Consider the following 23,547-nt stretch of genomic DNA (forward strand, 5'->3'; position numbering starts at 1 on the left):
AGTTACCACCAGTGAAAGGGACTCCTTTATACAAGGATTTCAAGGTTAACTTATGGGAAGATGAATTTGAAATAGCTGAACTCACGCAAGTCGTCAGACAAAAGGAAGCAGACTTTGCTCAGCTCCTGAATCGTCTGCGCACCCATAAAAAAGGTGAAAAATTACATGACAAAGATATTCAAATGTTGAAGAATTGTGAAACAGGTGAAGAAATAGATGCAATACACATATTTGCTACAAATAAAGAAGTTGATGACTTTAATCTGCACAAATTACATGACACATGCACAGATGTTATCACCATCAAAGCTCAAGATTTTGAAAGAAATCCTGCAACTGATAGATTAGAACCAAAACATGGCCACCATCACAAAATTTACAATTCTTGTCTGGCAAAATATATCCATGTAGCAATTGGAGCTCGCATAATGTTGCAAAAAAATATTGATGTGTCAGATGGCCTGGTGAACGGTGTCTTTGGGACAATAGTTAACATAATTGACGATGACAACAATGAAGAAAGTTCTGACAATGATGATTGTTTCCCATCTTCCATTCATGTGGTATTTGACAATCCCAACGTTGGTCAAATGCAACGATCAAAAAGACGTACAGCTGACCCTGAAGGAAGAAATATTACAATCATAGACCCAGAGGAAGACACAGTTACAAATAATGGAGGAAAACGAAAACAGTTCCCAATCAAGTTATCTTGGGCGTGTACAGTGCACAAAGTACAAGGGTTAACAGTAGACAAAGCTGTTGTGTCACTGAAAAAAATATTTGCCCCAGGTCAAGCATATGTTGCTCTGAGTCGTGTTACAAATCTAAGTGGCCTAGTCATCCAAGACTTTAAAGAATCTGCCATATATTGTAATTCGAAAGTGGATGAAGCTCTAAGCAAAATGAGAAAATTCATACCCATCACACCGACCATTTCAACATCAAACAGTACCTTTACTATGGTAATGCATAATACCCAGAGTCTTAAAGGGCACTTGCAAGATATACAAGCTAATAGTACCATGACAAAAGCAGATTGTATTTGTCTCACAGAAACATGGTTAACACCTAATGATCCACCACATGAACTCGCTGGTTTCAAATTCACACACATGTGTAGTCGCAGACTGAAGTTCAATCATGGAAGACCAAATAAGGCATTAATAGAGCACCCCATGCTGTCATAACCCTCAGCCCAAATGACGTCACTAAATGACGTCACCATCTCCGACGTCACCTTCTCTATGACGTCACCTTTGCAGCGTGACGTCAGTTGCCCAAATGACGTCAGTTATGACATCATAAATGCCCTTCTCCCAGTACTATATAAGGCCCCCATCACCACAGCTTAAATCACACTCGTGCAGTCATCACTCACCTTGTGTCAGCATCACGCATCCATCCAGCATCTCCAGGCAAGAAGCTTCATTCAGTCCAGCACCATGTACGAGTCCGAAGACGAGCAGCAAATGTTCAGCTCCACCGTGGACGCCTTCCTCCAGAGCACATTCAACGCCCCGGCCAGCCCCGGGCAAATCCCCGATCCCCAGGCTTCATCTCCGGGCGTCTCAGGCGTCTCACTGGACGCTCCCCGCACCAGGGGCCGCGGCCGCAAAAGAAAACCCAACGTCCCGGAGGTCCTCGTCTCGCCCGGATCACAGTCCGCGCAGCACTCCGAAGGCCGTGGCCGTGGCAAAAGAGCCCAGAAGTCCACCTCCAAGAAAGGCCCAGCGAAGCGCACCAAGACCGCCGGCTCCTCGGCGGACGCGCCAAGGCGTCCAGCCCCTCCAGGCCCCCATGATCCCCTGATCGCAACGATGTCTTCAATGGTCGGGGCCCTCGCCGACATCGATGCCCGGCTGAGGCTGATCACGAGCCCCACGCTCCCCACGGCAGCAGCCCAAGCGCACCAGGTTTCAGGCTCGTATCCCCCTTCTCAGCCCGCTTTTCTTCCGGCGATATCAGCCCAGCCAGCCGCGCTCCAAAATCCAGGTGCGTGCGCCGAGTTCCCTCCCCTCCCCGCACTCATCCCCCCTATGAATACCCTCGCCTCGGCCATCCACTCCCCCGGTAACGGGAGGCCGTATATCCCACTCTCAGCAAACATATCGCCCAGGCTTCGAGCCATGATCCTTCAAGGCAGGGATATCAATCTAGTCAGCATTATCCTGCCGTCTGCTGAGTGCAGCAAAAAGTTAACGGGCGGCCAAGATATATCGGCCGTCCTAAAATCTTCCGACCCCCGTCTCGCCAAAGATCTATCACCAACCGAATTCCTCGTTGCGTTCGGGGTTTTCCGCGACATCATATGCTCAGTGTACCCCGGCCGTCGCGTCGAGTTAGACGAGTACTTGGCTCTGATAGGAGACCTCCACCTCAGGTACGGGAAAAACATATTTTACCAGTACCACAAAGCGTTCTCTACAAAAGCGGCGCTGTACATAACTCGTTCCAACATCCGTCTAGACTGGTCCATGTTGGATACCGAGCTACTGGTACTGGTCACTAGGGTTGGGTACCGTTCACATATGAATCGATACCGGTACGGTACCGGTACCTGGAATTCGGTACGGTACCAAAAACGGTACCTTTTTCGATACTTTTTTGAGTAAAAAAAAAAAATTTTGCTACAACAAAAATGTACAGTTTCTAAAACAAATAAGTCCAAACTTCTCAATTTCAACATTGTTCTTTATTTAGATTTTTTTTTGTTTAGCAGCAGCACCCAACAAAATAAAACCCCTCCCTCCCTCCCTCCCTCCCTCCCTCTTCCCTCCCAAACCAAGAGTTTACTTGTGCAAGGTAATGGTCTGCTCCATCCATCAGCGGCCACTGCAATATGGTCAACTGCCCTGAGTTCCTCCTTCACATTCTTCTTCTCAACACGACACCAAGCTGGAATAAGTATGTTTGTGAGAAGGTCTCTGGAGGGAGGGGAGTATTTTGGGTTCAGGGTCCCTGTCATCTCCCTATATATAGACAATAAAAATAACTATTGTTAGTAACTTAGCTTACTCTATGAATATCACACACACACACACACATTATCACCCATTTATACATAAATAAATAATTTACCTGAACCATGGAGACTCCACCGTTGCGAAGGGCAACATGCCTTTTACAATGAAGGCAGTCACTGGCCCTGTGGCACTCATTTACTTTCTGCCGGGGTAAAGCTGCTTTCTTCGCCAGGGTGAAGGGTGTCTCCTGTGCGACTCTCACACGGTGGCCTAGCAAAGAAAGCAAGAGTGTAACGTTGAATAACACGTCTCACGGTGACACGAACTGAGGATAATAATAACGTTAGCAACGCTAGTTACGCTACTAAACATGCTAAGCTATAAGCTACAACTATCCAGCTAACGTTAGCTAATTAAATGACGTTACCTGATGTTGAAGAAGTCGACGCCTCACTTGCGACACTTGAAGTTTCGTCGTCGTCGCTGTCCGTTTCAGCTAACGAAGCAGAGGAGCTGCTGGCTGTAGGTGCTTTGCTGCTGGTGGGGCTGCAGCGTCCACCCTCAGGCTATCGAACACTTTACAGTCTTCCGCATTTAAAAAGATTTTATGCTTGACCAAGTGTTTCCTCAAGTTAGAGGTGTTCCCCTGGCCAGCTTTGCACTTCGCATCGCAAATGTTACAGCGAGCGTTGTCTGAGTCTATCTTTGTGAAGTGTAGCCAGTGCCACACTTTGGACCGCAAGCGAGAGGCCATCTTCTTCTCTTCAGCTTGTTTTGGCAGTGACGTGATGACATAACCCACCCTCGTGTGTGTTGCCTTCAAGTTTGCGTCGGAATTTCTATCTCGCTCGCTGTCTTTGTATCACTGAGATGCGTTCAAGTACCGACATTTTTAAATTATAATAGAAAAAAAAAAGTACCGAAATGAGGTACCGTTTCATGTCATGTGAACTGATACTCGGTAGTACCGCCCACTTTCGGTCGGTGCCTGTAAAAGTACCGAGTTCGGTACCCATCCCTACTGGTCACGGGTGGTCACCAGGCGATCACCTGTTTTTCCTGCGGCGAAACAGGTCACACAGCGCCGCTATGCGCTGCGGCCGCCTTCCAGGCTTCCGGGAGCAACACACCGCTTCCGGCCGGTCCACCCCCCCTCCTCCAGCTGGAAACCTTCCAGCCATCTCAATCTGACCGCCAGGGGCGCAAGGTAGTTATGCATAACAACATGGCTATCTGCAATAATTTTAATGAGGGAGTTTGCACATACCCTAACTGCATTTTTCTGCACGTCTGCAGCGCCTGCAGGGAAGCGCACCCCCGCTCCGTCTGCCCCCGCAGGATCCGCCCCCCAAGGCAGTTCCCCAAAAAAGAAAGGTTGGGCTAACAATCATAAAATCCCTCCCATCCACCCCCATCGACATCCCAGCCCTGGGCCTCGAATTAGCCTGCCACCCCGATCGCGTATTTACAGATCATCTCTTAACCGGCCTCTCCCAGGGGTTCAAAATAGGAGTAATTTCTCCCCCCACAATTTCCCATGATGTGACGCTCCTCTTGCTTATGAGAGAGGGCGTCGGTGCTGTATGAGATAGGACATCCCCCCTAAGGGGATTTGTTTCCAACAGGAGTCATGACATTGGTGGTGATCTGGGGAGGTGGTGGGATGAAGCTTTTTGCTCTGGAGATGCTGGATGAATGCGTGATGCTGACACAAGGTGAGTGATGACTGCACAAGTGTGATTTAAGCTGTGGTGATGGGGGCTTTATATAGTACCAGGAGAAGGGCATTTATGATGTCATAACTGATGTCATTTATGATGTCATAACTGATGTCATTTGGGAGAAGGGCATTTATGATGTCATAACTGATGTCATTTATGATGTCATTTATGATGTCATAACTGATGTCATTTGGGACGTCATGGAGAAGGTGACGTCGGAGATGGTGACGTCATTTAGTGACGTCATTTGGGCTGAGGGGTATGACAGCATGGGGTGCTCTATTAATGCCTTATTTGGTCTTCCATGATTGAAATTCAGTCTACGACTACACTTCAATCATGAGAGACTCTTAATATAATTTTAACAAACTTTATTGAATCAGAATAGACGGTTTGAGTATGGCGTATGACTCCATGATGTGACGCTCCTCTTGCTTATGAGAGAGGGCGTTGGTGCTGTATGAGATAGGACATCCCCCAAAGGAATTTAAAGTTATTTCAGGAACTGGGAGAGTGAAAACGGGGGTCATGGAGCTCGCCTGGGGTATGCTTTAGTCAGGTCATGGGCTGACAGGGGGAGAATTTATGCATGCCGGGAGATGAGGGGCTGACCGGGGTTTTTTAAGGCAAAGCGGGGATGCAAGGGAGTGGATGTGGATAGCCCGGGCACGGGCGCATTGAAGAGAAAAGGAGAGTTTGATCACCACCAACGAAGTGCTTGTTGCCTCTTTAGTCATGGAAGGAGGGATCTTTGGGCTGATAATATGGCGTCTTGCTCTGGACGAATGTAGGATGCATAGGCTGATGAGGACCAGCGCCCCAGTTGTTGAAGGGAGGCGGAGGACACCCCCTGCATGGCTGCTGATGTGGCTGCTCCGATCCTGAAGGAGTGACTGGAATGGTTCTCTGCAGGGATGTTGCATTTCTGGAGTGTGGTCTTGAAGTGAAGGATGAACCAGGATCTTGTCATGTGATGATGGGGAGAGATGAGGAAAAGGGGGCCAAGGGCTGATTGAGGTTTATGCAAATGCCGGAATGATGGGTTATGCAGATTGTCAGGACATTGGCTGACTTGTCAGGACGTGGGCTGACTGAGTTTTAAGCAGGATGCAGGGATAATGGGTTGAGCAAGTTGTCAGGATGTGGACTGACTTCTCAGGACGTGGGCTGACAGGTTTAAGCAGAATGCAGAGATAATGGGTTGAGCAAATTGTCAGGGCGGGGGCTGACTTGTCAGGACATGGGCTGACTGATGTTTAAGCAGAATGCAGGGATAATGGGTTGTGCAATTTGTCAGGACGTGGGCTGACTGAGGTTAAGCAATGGCAAGGACACTTATGGGGTTATATGCAAATTGCCCGGCATAGGCACCAAACGGGGATTGGGAGAGAAGACCACCACCAATGAAATGCATTAATACTTCCTACCAATCATGGAAGGAGGCATAGTTGGGCTGATAATATAGCAGCTTGCTCTGGATGGATGTAGGACGCAAAGGCTGATGAAGACGGCAGCCCAGTTGTTGAAGGGAGGACCCGGGGGGGTGGTCCCCTCCCGGGGGGGTCCTCCCTTCAACAACTGGGCTGCTGTCCTCATCAGCCATGCGTCCTACATCCATCCAGAGCAAGCTGCTATATCATCAGCCCAAAGATGCCTCCTTCCATGATTGGTAGGAAGTATTAATGCATTTCGTTGGTGGCGGTCTTCTCTCCCAATCCCCGTTTGGTGCCCATGGCCGGGCAATTTGCATATAACCCCATAAGTGTCCTTGCCATTGCTTAACCTCAGTCAGCCCACGTCCTGACAATTTGCACAACCCATCATCCCTGCATTCTGCTTAAACATCAGTCAGCCCATGTCCTGACAAGTCAGCCCCCGTCCTGACAATTTGCTCAACCCATTATCTCTGCATTCTGCTTAAACCTGTCAGCCCACGTCCCGAGAAGTCAGTCCACATCCTGACAACTTGCTCAACCCATTATCCCTGCATCCTGCTTAAACTTCAGTCAGCCCACGTCCTGACAAGTCAGCCAATGTCCCGACAATCTGCATAACCCATCATTCCGGCATTTGCATAAACCTCAATTAGCCCTTGGCCCCCTTTTCCTCATCTCTCCCCATCATCACATGACAGGATCCTGGTTCATCCTTCACTTCAAGACCACACTCCAGAAATGCAACATCCCTGCAGAGAACTATTCCAGTCACTCCTTCAGGATCGGAGCAGCCACATCAGCAGCCATGCAGGGGGCGTCCTCCGCCTCCCTTCAACAACTGGGGCGCTGGTCCTCATCCGCCTATGCATCTTTCATTCGACCAGAGCAAGACACCATATTATCAGCCCAAAGATCCCTCCTTCCATGACTAAAGAGGCAACCAGCACTTCGTTGGTGGTGATCAAACTCTCCTTTTCCTCATCAATGCGCCCATGCCCGGGCTATCCACATCCACGCCCTTGCAACCCTGCTTTGCCTTAAAAAACCCCGGTCAGCCCCTCATCTCCCGACATGCCTAAATTCTCCCCCCGTCAGCCCACGACCTGACTAAAGCATACCCCAGGCGAGCTCCATGACCCCCGTTTTCACTCTCCCAGTTCCTGAAATAACTTTAAATTCCTTTGGGGGATGTCCTATCTCATACAGCACTGACGCCCCTCTCTCATAAGCAAGAGGAGCGTCACATCATGGAGTCATACGCCATACTCAAACTGTCTATTCTGATTCAATAAAGTTTGTTAAAATTATATTACGAGTCTCTCATGATTGAAGTGTAGTCGCAGACTGTAGTTCAATCATGGAAGACCAAATAAGGCATTAATAGAGCACCCCATGCTGTCATAACCCTCAGCCCAAATGACGTCACTAAATGACGTCACCATCTCCGACGTCACCTTCTCCATGACGTCCCAAATGACATCAGTTATGACATCATAAATGACATCATAAATGACATCAGTTATGACATCATAAATGCCCTTCTCCCAAATGACATCAGTTATGACATCATAAATGACGTCAGTTATGACATCATAAATGCCCTTCTCCTGGTACTATATAAAGCCCCCATCACCACAGCTTAAATCACACTTGTGCAGTCATCACTCACCTTGTGTCAGCATCACGCATTCATCCAGCATCTCCAGAGCAAAAAGCTTCATCCCACCACCTCCCCAGATGTGACTCCATGATGTGACGCTCCTCTTGCTATGAGAGAGGGGGCGTCAGTGCTGTATGAGATAGAAAATCCCCCCTAATGGGATTTGTTTCCAACAGGAGTCATGACATTGGTGGTGATCTGGGGAGGTGGTGGGATGAAGCTTTTTGCTCTGGAGATGCTGGATGAATGCGTGATGCTGACACAAGGTGAGTGATGACTGCACAAGTGTGATTTAAGCTGTGGTGATGGGGGCTTTATATAGTACCAGGAGAAGGGCATTTATGATGTCATTTATGATGTCATTCATGATGTCATTTATGATGTCATAACTGACGTCATTTGGGCAACTGACGTCACACTGCAAAGGTGATGTCATAGAGAAGGTGACGTCGGAGATGGTGACGTCATTTAGTGAGGTCATTTGGGCTGAGGGGTATGACAGCATGGGGTGCTCTATCTATGCCTTATTTGGTCTTCCATGATTGAAATTCAGTCTAAGACTACACTTCAATCATGAGAGACTTGTAATACAATTTTAACAATCTTTATTGAATCAGAATAGACAGTTTGAGTATGGTGTGTGACTCCATGATGTGACGCTCCTCTTGCTATGAGAGAGGGGGCGTCAGTGCTGTATGAGATAGAAAATCCCCTATGACTCCATGATGTGACGCTCCTCTTGCTTATGAGAGAGGGGCGTCAGTGCTGTATGAGATAGGACATCCCCTCCTCTTGCTTATGAGAGAGGGGCGTCAGTGCTGTATGAGATAGGACATCCCCCCTAAGGGGATTTGTTTCCAACAGGAGTCATGACATTGGTGGTGATCTGGGGAGGTGGTGGGATGAAGCTTTTTGCTCTGGAGATGCTGGATGAATGCGTGATGCTGACACAAGGTGAGTGATGACTGCACAAGTGTGATTTAAGCTGTGGTGATGGGGGCTTTATATAGTACCAGGAGAAGGGCATTTATGATGTCATAACTGATGTCATTTATGATGTCATAACTGATGTCATTTGGGAGAAGGGCATTTATGATGTCATAACTGATGTCATTTATGATGTCATTTATGATGTCATTTGGGACGTCATGGAGAAGGTGACGTCGGAGATGGTGACGTCATTTAGTGACGTCATTTGGGCTGAGGGTTATGACAGCATGGGGTGCTCTATTAATGCCTTATTTGGTCTTCCATGATTGAACTACAGTCTGCGACTACACTTCAATCATGAGAGACTCGTAATATGATTTTAACAAACTTTATTGAATCAGAATAGACGGTTTGAGTATGGCGTATGACTCCATGATGTGACGCTCCTCTTGCTTATGAGAGAGGGGCGTCAGTGCTGTATGAGATAGGACATCCCCCAAAGGAATTTAAAGTTATTTCAGGAACTGGGAGAGTGAAAACGGGGGTCATGGAGCTCGCCTGGGGTATGCTTTAGTCAGGTCGTGGGCTGACGGGGGGAGAATTTAGGCATGTCGGGAGATGAGGGGCTGACCGGGGTTTTTTAAGGCAAAGCGGGGTTGCAAGGGCGTGGATGTGGATAGCCCGGGCATGGGCGCATTGATGAGGAAAAGGAGAGTTTGATCACCACCAACGAAGTGCTTGTTGCCTCTTTAGTCATGGAAGGAGGGATCTTTGGGCTGATAATATGGTGTCTTGCTCTGGTCGAATGAAAGATGCATAGGCGGATGAGGACCAGCGCCCCAGTTGTTGAAGGGAGGCGGAGGACGCCCCCTGCATGGCTGCTGATGTGGCTGCTCCGATCCTGAAGGAGTGACTGGAATAGTTCTCTGCAGGGATGTTGCATTTCTGGAGTGTGGTCTTGAAGTGAAGGATGAACCAGGATCCTGTCATGTGATGATGGGGAGAGATGAGGAAAAGGGGGCCAAGGGCTGATTGAGGTTTATGCAAATGCCGGAATGATGGGTTATGCAGATTGTCGGGACATTGGCTGACTTGTCCGGACGTGGGCTGACTGAAGTTTAAGCAGGATGCAGGGATAATGGGTTGAGCAAGTTGTCAGGATGTGGACTGACTTCTCGGGACGTGGGCTGACAGGTTTAAGCAGAATGCAGAGATAATGGGTTGAGCAAATTGTCAGGACGGGGGCTGACTTGTCAGGACATGGGCTGACTGATGTTTAAGCAGAATGCAGGGATGATGGGTTTGTGCAAATTGTCAGGACGTGGGCTGACTGAGGTTAAGCAATGGCAAGGACACTTATGGGGTTATATGCAAATTGCCCGGGCATGGGCACCAAACGGGGATTGGGAGAGAGGACCGCCACCAACGAAATGCATTAATACTTCCTACCAATCATGGAAGGAGGCATCTTTGGGCTGATGATATAGCAGCTTGCTCTGGATGGATGTAGGACGCATGGCTGATGAGGACAGCAGCCCAGTTGTTGAAGGGAGGACCCCCCCGGGAGGGGACCACCCCCCCCAAAAGAATGTCCTATCTCATACAGCACTGACGCCCCTCTCTCATAAGCAAGAGGAGCGTCACATCATGGAGTCATACGCCATACTCAAACTGTCTATTCTGATTCAATAAAGTTTGTTAAAATTATATTACGAGTCTCTCATGATTGAAGTGTAGTCGCAGACTGTAGTTCAATCATGGAAGACCAAATAAGGCATTAATAGAGCACCCCATGCTGTCATAACCCTCAGCCCAAATGACGTCACTAAATGACGTCTCCATCTCCGACGTCACCTTCTCCATGACGTCACCTTTGCAGTGTGACGTCAGTTGCCCAAATGACGTCAGTTATGACATCATAAATGCCCTTCTCCCGGTACTATATAAAGCCCCCATCACCACAGCTTAAATCACACTTGTGCAGTCATCACCCACCTCGTGTCAGCATCACGCATTCATCCAGCATCTCCAGAGCAAGAAGCTTCATCCCACCACCTCCCCAGATCACCACCAATGTTATGACTCCTGTTGGAAACAGTCCTATCTCATACAGCACTGACGCCCCTCTCTCATAAGCAAGAGGAGCGTCACATCATGGGGGGATGATGACCCCCGTTTTCACTCTCCCTGTTCCTGAAATAACTTTAAATTCCTTTGGGGGGATGTCCTATCTCTTACAGCACCGACGCCCTCTCTCATAAGCAAGAGGAGCGTCACATCATGGAGTCATACGCCATACTATTCTGATTCAATAAAGTTTGTTAAAATTATATTAAGAGTCTCTCATGATTGAAGTGTAGTCGCAGACTGAAGTTCAATCATGGAAGACCAAATAAGGCATTAATAGAGCACCCCATGCTGTCATAACCCTCAGCCCAAATGACGTCACTAAATGACGTCACCATCTCCGACGTCACCTTCTCTATGACGTCACCTTTGCAGCGTGACGTCAGTTGCCCAAATGACGTCAGTTATGACATCATAAATGCCCTTCTCCCAGTACTATATAAGGCCCCCATCACCACAGCTTAAATCACACTCGTGCAGTCATCACTCACCTTGTGTCAGCATCACGCATCCATCCAGCATCTCCAGGCAAGAAGCTTCATCCCACCACCTCCCCCAGATCACCACCAATGTTATGACTCCCGTTGGAAACAGATCCCCTCAGGGGGAATGTCCTATCTCTTACAGCACCGACGCCCTCTCTCATAAGCAAGAGGAGCGTCACATCATGGAGTCATACGCCATACTATTCTGATTCAATAAAGTTTGTTAAAATTATATTAAGAGTCTCTCATGATTGAACTGTCGTACAGATAGTTATGACAACAGTCAACCTGAATTCCGCAAGCTGAGACAAGAGTGTAGAGGTGGTGTTGGTGTTTACCATTCACTAAATAAAGACATTACACTGTGGGCCCCAAAGTGCTACAATATAGAATGTTTGATATTCCAAGTCAAAAGGATCAATTTAACTGCCACAGTTGTCTACAGGCCAGGAAACTATCCACTTACGTGTTTTCGTCACAAATTAAAACAACTCATAAACATAATTGATCAACATCCTGGGAAAAAAATAATAATGGGAGATTTTAATGAAAATGCACTGGAAGATTCAACCTTACCAAAGTTTATGGAAAAGCACAACTACATTCAAAAGGTGCACTCTCCAACAACTGAAAAATTGACTTTACTTGATCATGTGTACATTAAAGATGCAGAAAACGTAATTGTCGATGTGCTCCCAATATATTACAGTTATCATGAGATGGTACGTATTTCATTAAGTTAGATTTGCTCAGATCTACACTGCAATTGACCGAGTGCTTGTCCATCCATCCATATGTTTATCATTTATCTATTAAATTGCTCACCTATATCCAAAGCATAATCTTTTAGTATACTTTCTTTGTTTTTTATTGACTTATATCCCATGTCCACTAAAGGGGGGAGGGGGAGGCAGGGGTAAAGCAGACTTGGACAACCCCTGTGGGAAAGCAATTGCTATTTCCCCACTATCAATCCAGAGCCAGGCCATTTGTGACCTGCTCTGACAAAATCAGTCACATTTATTTATTTATTTATGTATTTATTTATTTATTTACGTATTTAGTTATGTATTTATTTATTTATTTATTTATTTATTACATATTTACATATGAATTGATTAATTTATTCGTGTATTTATTTATTTATTTATGTACTCATTTATTTATTTATTTATGTATTTATTCTGTGTAAAGATTATTGTGAAATCCAAATGGCAAATACAGTTTTGAAGCAGACAAGTGACAAGCAGAAGTACCTTACTTTGTTAGAATTTGAGACCGTTTTTCTCAAAAACATAGTTTGGAAACAGTCAAGACATAAAGGGGTACATCTCACTCCGTGTTTGGAGTACCATGATAATTGTATCACCAGAAAGCTTACATTCCCCTCTTTCCAAAAGTGTCTAAAACTCAAAATGTGTTTCGGGTCAATGTGACTGATTTTGTCAGAGCAGGCCACATTTAATGTCAAGCCCCAGCCAGTGTGGATCATAAACTTTTACTTTTTTTGTTTACCTTTATACAAGGGGAGTCAGGAGCGCCCTGTTCACATTCACACCTTGACCCATCCTTACTGGGAAATAATTGCAATCCCCAATCCCCATCATGAGTTCACTGGGTTACCAATGCCTCTCGGCAAAGAGTAGAAACATGCTAATCCACTCAGTGTGCCCTGGCCCTCTCAGGCATCACACACCTGTTCTTGTTCATGCCATTTGTCCCTTTGAAGCCTAGTTTAGACCCAAGATTCATGATGAGACAAGTTGAAACTTGCAATTACTTGCAACCAGCCACTACAACTTGAGAAGCTGAATTAATGGCAACACCATCAGCCAGCTAAGATGAGACAGGCCAGTGAACACTGCTGCAACTTTTCCCTGTAATGTTCTACAACACTTTCCCCTCATTGCAAAGCATTGGTCTAAAGTGGGCTTAAGAAGTTAGACCAGTCCTGTATTTTTTTTTGTTCACTACCTCCCCTGGCACACCATGGCCTGGCCCTGGATTGATAGTGGGTAATGGCTTTTGAAGGGTATACACTACTACTTCACACTTGTGTGAAGTGTAAGTTTCCTTTTCCTTTTTTCCCATTCTTTGTTTTGATCAATGTTGCTCCGGTTTTATTTAATCAATTATTCACTTTGATAAACTCAAGATAGCACAGTTTTCACAGCAAAGTAAGAAGTCATAGCTTGTCCTCCTTTCTATATCAAATGGCAACCTCAATTTATGGAAAGACCAGGTGAAAGAATTTCCAGGCACTCCAAACCGTTGACACAGCCCTCCTTCATGAAGCCAGAGAACTGTCATCAGCCAAGGAGCGCACCCAACTGGCATTACATGGTAAGCATACATGTTTGTCCATAATCTATGATTTGTCTTTCAATTACAACATCACATTTCTATGTACATATTGATTTTAACAAATTATGTAATTTATGTATGGGGTTATTTTGTTTTGCAGCTACGCAATCAAATGGATGCAAGAATAAATAATCCCCAACAGCCAAGCCTCCATCATTGCTGCAATGGCAACCTGCAGTCCATCATCAATGAGCACATCCAGCATCAAAGGTCTCATCACTGCTAACCATATCAACGGCCCTCCTTCATGAAGTCAGTGGACTGTTATCAACCTGTGTATCAACCAAGCACCTCATCAACTGGCTACATGGTGAGCATTAGTATTTGTCAATAGAGACACTGCATGTCATCATTCAGAAACCATGCCCAAAATGGGGGGAAACAAAAACTCTCCCCCAATCCGGGCATTCTCCTATGTCATGTGTTGCACACAAAGATCATATATACGGAACATGGACATTCCAAATTACTTCCTGGACAGCTAGATCCAAATTTTTCTTCTCGCCAATTCTCATTGGCTTCCTTGTTTTGGTCAGGAGTCCAGAAAAACTTTATTGCAGATTTTTCTGATTTGTTGTCTGCACAGCCCAACATACCACAGGGTTTAGCTATGTTTAATTGAAGGAAAATTACGCTGATGTAAGTGAATGGGGATCTTTCCCCCATGATGGGTGTGGCCTTTTTCATGCCATGTGTTGATAAATGTATCACATTTGTCTGTACAAATATAATTGTCACATGCTGTGTAATGATGTATGAATTTTATAATTTTTTTGTCAGCTACTCAATGAAAACTGAGATTCAAGGATAATTCCACCAGCCAACAATCCATGTACCATAGCTACCAGTGAATACTTCCAACAACTCAACAAAGGCCTTGATGCTCCAAAAATGACATGGTAAGGATTCCTATTTGTACATATCCCAACCTATCCTTTATTTTTTAAATAATTACATCAAATCTTTGACTACCATTTTCATTCATTCTTTATGTATTTTATATTTCCTTGGTCAGCTGCTCTGTTAAATTCACAATTCCATCAGCCAAGACATGATGTCTCACACTGATGCCTCCACTCTCTTCATGTCATGGAGTCTGGTGCCACAAATGGAGTCCTCATTCCTTCACCTGGTCTTTGCCTATACATTCTCAGGATATTCTTTTGCCATCTGTGTTTGTTTTAGCAAAAATACCTTCAGTGCTTACAATACACAACTTTGTAAATACAATGGCAGCCATTTCCAACATGTGTACCATCAACATATTGCAAGTGGGCCACCAAATCATTTACTGTACAAAACATAATTATTGCAAGGCAAAACACACTATTATCATACTATTGTTATGTATGAGAAGAGATTTTTCCATTGTTGAATGATCATTTTCTAATAATTTATGTTTGCCCTTCACTTTTATTTCTCATTTGTGTGTGTTGCTGATGAACAGCTCCTTTCAGCATTGAAATTAAAAGTACTCTAAGAAGTATGTAATTCATTTAAATTTAGCGTCCTATTGTTCCCTGGCCATCTCCTGCATACTGTTTAAGGTCAGATGTGGATCATGGACATTTTTGAGATTTTCTAGTAGCCATGAATAAGAAAAGGTTGGGAACTGCTGCTACAAGGATATCACTATAATGCAATATTAGTGTAAATATCTTCAAGCCCTGCCTCATTACAGGCTTACTAAACCGGCATTTTTCTTTTAATTCAGTTCTTAATGTATTTTCTTGCCTTAGTGTTGTACTTTTCAGTGCAGTTGCATTGAAATTCATGTAAAGCTCTGCATTATTTTGTTTACTGATTTCATTATTGCTATTATTTTCCTTTTTTGCTTTTTTGTAGTCTATTTTTGATAAATGGAATACAATTAAACTGTATGATTGTTGTTATTATGATTCCTGTTATTATTATCATTCATATTTTCCAGATCTATGCTGACTTATGTATTTGTTATATACTTACAATTATGTAATATTTTCACTGAAAGAATTAGACTATATTGCTTCATTAACAACTCATGCTAGGCTAATCTTTATTCACCCCATAGTAGTAACCACAAATGAAACATTGTATAAACTGGTGAATCCACGTATCCTGGATTATTTGGATCTTTCAATTGACAATCTGTACCTTCATTTGGAAACCCAATCAAAATATTAAACAATCAGTTGTTTTGCCTGCCCTTGGGATTTGTTTCTCAGAATGTTCTATGCTTTCCACATACCATTAATGCCATTTCAAAAACGCTTGCTATTGTATGACTTTCCATATCTACCGTATTTACAATAGATTAATGTCACTGTCCCCAGTGAACGACTGAACAACCACCCTATGCCCTCTACACACATAAACATATCAATTTGACCATTTACTTAAAGTGGAAATAGCTTCCATGGTTTTATCATGTCTCTCATTGAGTTCTGAGACTTTTTGCCTGCAATTGTCCAACAGGATCAGTGTCTTTGTTGCCCTTTTCATCATCTATTTATTTGGGCTGCTGTCTTTGCCTTGATTCCTCATACTGAAATGCGTCTATGTGAGTGAACTCAAACCACTTACTTAGGAACCTGCACATTGCAGTCAGGGTGAGAGCTGTGCATCCTTCTCCTGGGACATTCCTCTTTCTGTGGGTCCCTGGCACCATCTGGATCTCAGCAGTATGGTCACTGGTTTTCCACAACTCAAGACAAGCCTCACCATCTTGGATCATCTCCCACACCAGGACCACATGTGACCACTACAGTTGTTTGTTGCACTTAAAAGTAGTCTCTAATCTAACCTGGCTAATCTCCAAATTATTAAAAAAACTCGACACAAAAAAGATACCCCACTGGTACCAAAATGTGGTAGCCTAAAATTACAATCAATATGACACACAGAACTGTATTCAGAGATCTTTATTATCTTGATTACTTCCAATGTAACAGAGTAGTATTCAAATTATTTTGGACCTTGGAGATTTGATTTACATTTAACAATGATTTTCTTGACAGCAATTTGTTACAGTGTAAGCCATTAACCATGTACTTTTAATGCAAAATAACCACTGTCTGAGTATCATAGAAAGCTATCAGTGCCACAAACAAAAATGATAAAACAAAAATACATAAACAACTACTACAAATAAATGTTACAGCCTTTAAAATAAATGAATCAATGCTCCCTCTCGCATGATGTGCAAAACTCACCCTATTCATAGGTCCTGAGAGGAATATTCAGGACCTTGGTGCCATCTAGCGGCGTTACAGGGAATGTATTTCCACTAGGGTAAACATGGAGCAACCGGATAGCTACCGTAAATTCCGGACTATAAGCCGCGGCTTTTTTCCTGTTTTTTGGCCTTTTTTGCCCCCTGCGGCTTATATAACGGTGCGGCTTATCTATGGATTTTTCCAGCAAACGGCCACTCGGGAACCTCCAAAATCTATGGATGTTGGTATGAGGCAGAACGAGAGCAAGACAGACATTATGAGAGCGAGACCCTGATTGGATGATGTTGCAAAAAATGTGCCTCGCGACCTGATTGGAGCACTGTGCCACTACTCTCTCTCAGCCACTACGGTAAAACACCCTCCCTCCTCCCTCGCTCCGGGGGGAAAAAGGCAGCGATTGAGCCTGAAAGACAGTCTGAATGAAATTGAATGTAACATTCCCAATTCTATGTATTACATTCTAAAAAACTAACAGCAACATTTTGGAAGGCTAAGCCACACAACTAGCTCGTTGTAATCTAACATCATGCTTCAAAAGATGGAGAACTGGCTGTGTTACGACGATGGCGGCGATTGAGCCTGAAAGCCATGTCTGAGACAGTAGCGAGACAGGAACAACAACAGCAGCAGCAGCAAAGGATCATGCACAAACCCGAGACGAAAAGGACTGTCCGTCAGGGCGCGGACGACTGTGTCAGCAACTCCCTCCCGACTACCAGGAGAAAATTACAAACTTCGGCGAATTCACACAAAGAAAGATCAAGGAATATTCCATCGGACCGGAGCAGATCATAAATATGGATGAAGTGCCTTTGACGTTCGACCTGCCTCTCACTAGGACTGTTAACAAGAAAGGTGAATCGTCCATCACGTTGAGAACCACAGGTCACGAGAGAACGAATTTCACTTGTGTTCTTGGCTGCACAGCATCTGGAGTAAAGCTCCCGCCGATGGTGATTTTTAAGCATCTCACAATGTGTGATTTTGTCTGGGGATTAGTGACCTGACTTTTGTTTTGTTGAAATGTTAATAAATGGGAGCTTCCCCAAACAGCCATCTCTTTCCCGACAATCCCCTCTGTGCACGAAGCCTTACATATGGTAATTAAACATCAAAACACCCGCGGCTTATAGACCGGTGCGGCTTATATATGTAAAAAACAGTCAACTCTGCAGGTGCGGCTTATACACCGGTGCGCCTTATAGTCCGGAATTTACGGTACTCTAATTAAATATAAATTAAACATTACCCAGCCAAGATTTTCACGTATACCGAGCATCATCTGCACATGAAACCACTACATCTAGTCTGGGTGTAATTATATATCCGCATTGGAAACAGTAACGACATGATTCAATTCGCCTATTGACATGATTGACATGATTCAATTCGGCGTTACAGGGAATGTAACATGGAGCAACCGGGTAGCTACTCTAATTAAATATAAATTAAACATTACCCAGCCAACATTTTCACGTATACCGAGCAACATCTGCACCTCAAACCACTACATCTATTCTGGGTGATTCAATTCGCCTACTTGCCCACTGCTCCCACGGCTATGTTAAGACCGAAAAAAAATCATCCAGGAGCAAGGTTCGATCTCGGCGCGCCTACTTGAGAGTCCTCTCTGTTAACCACTCGGCCATTGATTTATTGGATATATTTGGTGACTGTGCGTGTGTCTACTCTATGGCTTATACTGTCCTCGTGTTACCCAGCAAACACCGTCTTGACCCCGACGAAAATATTTACTGGCCTACTATTAGGCTACGTGTTGCATACACAATACTAAAGCATTAACTATTTATTATAATTATAATAAATATAATACAGACATCAATTCTCTTCTAAGGAACAAGAAACGCCATAAGTAAGTAAAGTAGAAAAGTAGCCGAGTTATTTCAGAATATACTTACCTCCAGTCCCCTTGATAAAGGCATGTGTCCATGTTGTTTGCCAGCATCTCTACCATTTCCCCTATTTCAGATAATATATCATATTTTATTAACTTTATTATTTCTTATGCATAAACATGAAACAGCGCCCCTACAGGTCAGTGGCAGCAACTGACCTGCCTAACCACTGTTTCCTGCCACGGCAGGTCGGGAAACAGCGCCCCTACATTATCGTAAATGATATAAATATACCTGTCTCATCGCTGGTTGAAATCAGCGAGGCAGCTAGCCTGCAACTTCCATTAGGGACCATCATATCAAAATGCCAAGTTCTCAATGTTAAGTATCTCTATATATGACCAAATCCGCATTATTTATAACTAAATCCGTAGTGTAATGGTTAAGACCCAGGACTGCGAAGCGGGCGCCCCAGGGTCGAATCCCCAACCCGGTCATATTTTTTTTCTTTTGATGTAGCAAAAATCGTTGAATCTGGACACACAATAGGCTATATTCAACGTTGCTGCATGCATACTGTGCAGTTTTGTATCTGAATATCTGAATATAGCCGTTGTGGGAGCGGCATATTTCAAGGTTGTGGTCAGTGGCAGCAACTGACCTGCCACGGCAGGTCGGGAAACAGCGCCCCTACAAACCTGCCACGGCAGGTCGGGAAACAGCGCCCCTACAGGTCAGTGGCAGCAACTGACCTGCCGCGGCAGGTCTGTAAACTGCCGAGGCAGCTGCCGCTGCCACGAATTGAGCCAGGCCCTACTGAACTGTATTCTACATAGCTCTTTAAAACCACATATATCACAGAAAGGCAATTGAAACGACATGACAAACCCTTTGTGGGGATCAAATTATCACGAATTGCAAATGGACAACTTATGGGAAAAACTCAACCAGACAACTATGGTGTTCGTTGCGAATTTGTCCACATGGGGGCACAATGACACAGCTAAACAACACATTGGGTGATATGTGAAGTGCTTTGGGTACATTTAAAGGCACTGTGTAAATCCAATCAATTGTAGTTATTACTGGAAGCCTATTCCTTTATGTGCAGTCATTATTTTCATAAACAGAAATACATAGTAATCATGGATGTACTGGAAAATACAGAAGTGACTTAATAATCCAATAAAGCTTTACTTAGGCTACTTAGGCTTTTATGGTATTATATGAGACAGAGAACTGACGTAATACATTAATGAACACTCATTCAGAAATATACAGACATTTATAGGAGAAACATGACATGTGCAATTAACATTGAAAGCATTCAGGCCTTACCAACATAAATCTTCAACATAAAACACCATTTCTTTCAGAAACAAAGTTGATTGTGGGGTTGAAAGGTCACAATACACATTAAATAATAGCACTGTACAACATGATCTGGTTGAATAAAAGGAATTTTCATTAACATAAATAGGTACTAATCAATGATGGAGTGCAAAATACAAAAGTCAATGAATGGTCCAAGATAACCACATTACTCAATATCTTTCCGCTCTTTGATTTATTTGATTGGCTGTACTCAGAGGGAGAATACCTGGGGGAGTGGCGATTCTCTGGGACAAGAAGCTTGATACTGTTATAAAGGCTGTCAGACTTGAAGTAGATTGGTGTGTGGGCGTTCAATATACGCACAACAATAATGATTTTATTATACTTAATGTGTATACACCATACGAGTCCCGTGAGAATGAAGATGTGTATCTCAGTAGACTTGCTTTTATTAATGCTTTTATACAAGATAATTCCTCATGCAGTGTATATGTGGTTGGGGATCTAAACTCTGATATTACCGACAGTAACTCACTGTTTGGAAAACACTTGCTCCACTTCTGTGAAGATAATAATTTTATTCTGTCAACCAAAGGGCTCCTGCCTGCTGACAGTTACACATACGTTAGTGAAGCCTGGCATTCTACATCCTGGCTTGACCACTGTATTAGTACAGCAGATGGGCATGCAGCTATAGTGAATATGAGTATACGGTATGGGTTAGCTAGCTGATCACATTCCACTTGGATTCACAATAAATGTTAAGGTCCTGCCCTCAATAATGAAAAATGACAGCAATGCTCGTTCTGGTAAACTGGACTGGTCATCTCTGTCCAAAGAGGATTTACAGTCTTACTACATGAAAACTGACAAGCTCTTAAGTAATATTTATTTGCCCACAGATGCTATCAGGTGTAAGGATGCCAACTGTAAGAGTGTGGAGCATAAAAATGCCCTCTGTACCCTGTATGACAACATAGTGGCTGCACTGGTTGAAGGTGGCAAACCCCACTATAAGTATAAGGGCAAATTTCAGATCAGACCAGGCTGGAATGAGCATGTAGCAATGTACCATGCTGACGCAAGAGAAGCCTTTAAACTGTGGGCTATAGCTGGAAGACCTAGGCAGAGGCCTGAGCTTGAGCATAAAATCACAACTAATGCTAGATATAAGTATGCTGTACGATTCATCTGCAAAAATGAGCAAGTCATGAGGGCAGACTCCATGGCCAGTAAGCTACTGTGTAACAATGTGAATGATTTTTGGAAAGAGGTGAGATCTCTCACTAATAGTAAACCCTCCTTACCCTGCTCTGTAGAAGGAACCTCAGGAGCTGATAATATTGTGGCACTACAGCGACAGCATTATAGCTCTTTATTCAACTGTATTAATAGTGAATTGTTTGTGGATGACTCTGATATGAACAATGATAATATGGGTATAACAACACATGAGGTGTATCAAGCCATGCAACATTTGTCTGTAAACAAAGCATGTGGGATGGATCAGATCACTGCAGAGCACCTGAAAAATACTAGTCTGAGACTAGCACCACTGTTATCTATCAGTTTTACTGGCTTTATGATCCACGGTGTATTACCTGACTCAATGCTTTCAGTATTGCTTGTCCCAGTTATTAAAGATAAAGCTGGCAAGGTTAGTAGCCTTGATAATTATAGGCCCATAGCTATAGCCAGCATCATCTCCAAAGTAATGGAAAGAATCCTACTGGATAGAGTAAGTGAGTATATCCACTCCCTTGATAACCAGTTTGGTTTTAAACCAAAGCATGGTACTGACCTATGTATTTTTGCTCTCAAGGAAATTGTGAGCAAATACAAGTCTAGTAATTTATCAGTCCTCATGTGTTTTATTGATGCGTCCTGTGCATTCGATAGGATTAACCATAATAAGCTCTTTATGAAAATGAAGCAAAGAGGAGTGCCCGGTTTTATTGTGAGGGTCCTGGCCTACTGGTATGCCCACCAGACCATGTAGGTCAAATGGGGTGGGAGTATATCAGCTCCATTTGGTGTAAGCAATGGCGTGAGGCAGGGGGGAATTTTATCTCCAATTTTATTTAATTTATATATGGATGGTTTGTCTGCTCAACTGAGAACCTGTAACACAGGATGCATGGTCGGAGAAACACTACTAAACCATCTGATGTATGCAGATGACCTGGTGGTCCTCAGTCCCAGTAGTGCTGGTCTACAACAGCTCCTTGATATTTGCTCTAAATATGGTGTGCAACATGATATAAAATATAATGCCAGCAAAAGCGCTGTTCTAATATGTAGAACTAAAGAGGACAAACGCCTTAACTTTCCTATCTTTAAACTATCAGACAATAGTCTTGAGGTCTGGAATAAGATTAAATACCTTGGCCATTTTATTATGGATCAAATGACAGATGACGATGATATATACAGACAATGTCGGAAGCTGTATGCTCAAGCAAACACTATTGCCCGAAAGTTCTGTCATTGTTCCACTAAAGTGAAAGTGTCCTTGTTCAAGGCATATTGCACACCGCTTTATACTGCACACCTATGGTCATGTTATAAAAAGTCTAGCATGCACAGATTGCAAATTGCATATAATGATGCCATGAGAATACTCCTTAAACAACCCAGAGGGGGCAGTGCTAGCCAGATGTTTGTCACTGCTGGAGTGAGGACTTTTAAAGCAGTCCTAAGAAATCTAATGTTTAAGTTTATGAAAAGGCTGGATGTGTCAACAAACGGTATCATTGTAGCTCTTTCAAGCTCCTCATTGGGCTGTTCACGTTATATATCAAGTTTAAGGGTCCACTGGCTAAAATGCCTGTATGTTCTGCCTGTGCGTTAAGTTATGTATCTTTTTGTACATTCTTTTATGATTTTTATTGCCTGTTGTATCTCTTGTATGTTAACCCTGTGTATGTATCCCTATGGACCTGAGTCTGCTAATAAAGTTGAATTGAATTGAATTTATACAAATGATCTGAAAATAGGTGAGTAAAGTCTTTACCTCAGTTCAAAAACATGAGGACATTTACTTGCATTTACACTCCTCTCTGGTAAAGGTCATAATCTTATATAGTTACAGTGACCATGATTATCATCGCAACTATTCATATCATTATACTATATGAGAATATTGATGTATATGAGGATACATTTGGATAAGATCATCCACCATTTACACAACTGCATCAAATAATGGGTAAATTCCAGCATTTAGCCTGTTGTATCACGGAATATGATCATATTACATTATGTTACATTACATCATTTGGCAGACGCTATTATCCAAAGCGACTTACAATAACACATTCTTGTCAGCAATAGAGCAATCAAATATGCAGCACAGTCTATGACAACTACAACTTCTAAAGGAACAGTGGTACAAGTTTAGTTTAGGTTAGTACTTTTTTTTTTTTTTTTTTTAGAAAGAGAGAGAAAGAAGT

General features: G+C 43.6%; 1 long non-coding RNA gene across 1 annotated transcript; it reads right to left on the minus strand.

Moving 5' to 3' along the window:
* Positions 1-2,911: 2,911 nt before the first annotated feature.
* Positions 2,912-3,712, minus strand: LOC310772372. The gene is made up of 3 exons (XR_014552492.1): positions 3,394-3,712; positions 3,082-3,236; positions 2,912-2,972 (listed from the first exon to the last, which is right to left on the minus strand). It is a non-coding gene; the product is annotated as an uncharacterized lncRNA (long non-coding RNA).
* Positions 3,713-23,547: the final 19,835 nt, after the last annotated feature.

Source organism: Poromitra crassiceps (genome assembly GCF_964638095.1).
Source record: "Poromitra crassiceps genome assembly, chromosome: 2".
Taxonomy (NCBI): Eukaryota; Metazoa; Chordata; class Actinopteri; order Beryciformes; family Melamphaidae; genus Poromitra; species Poromitra crassiceps.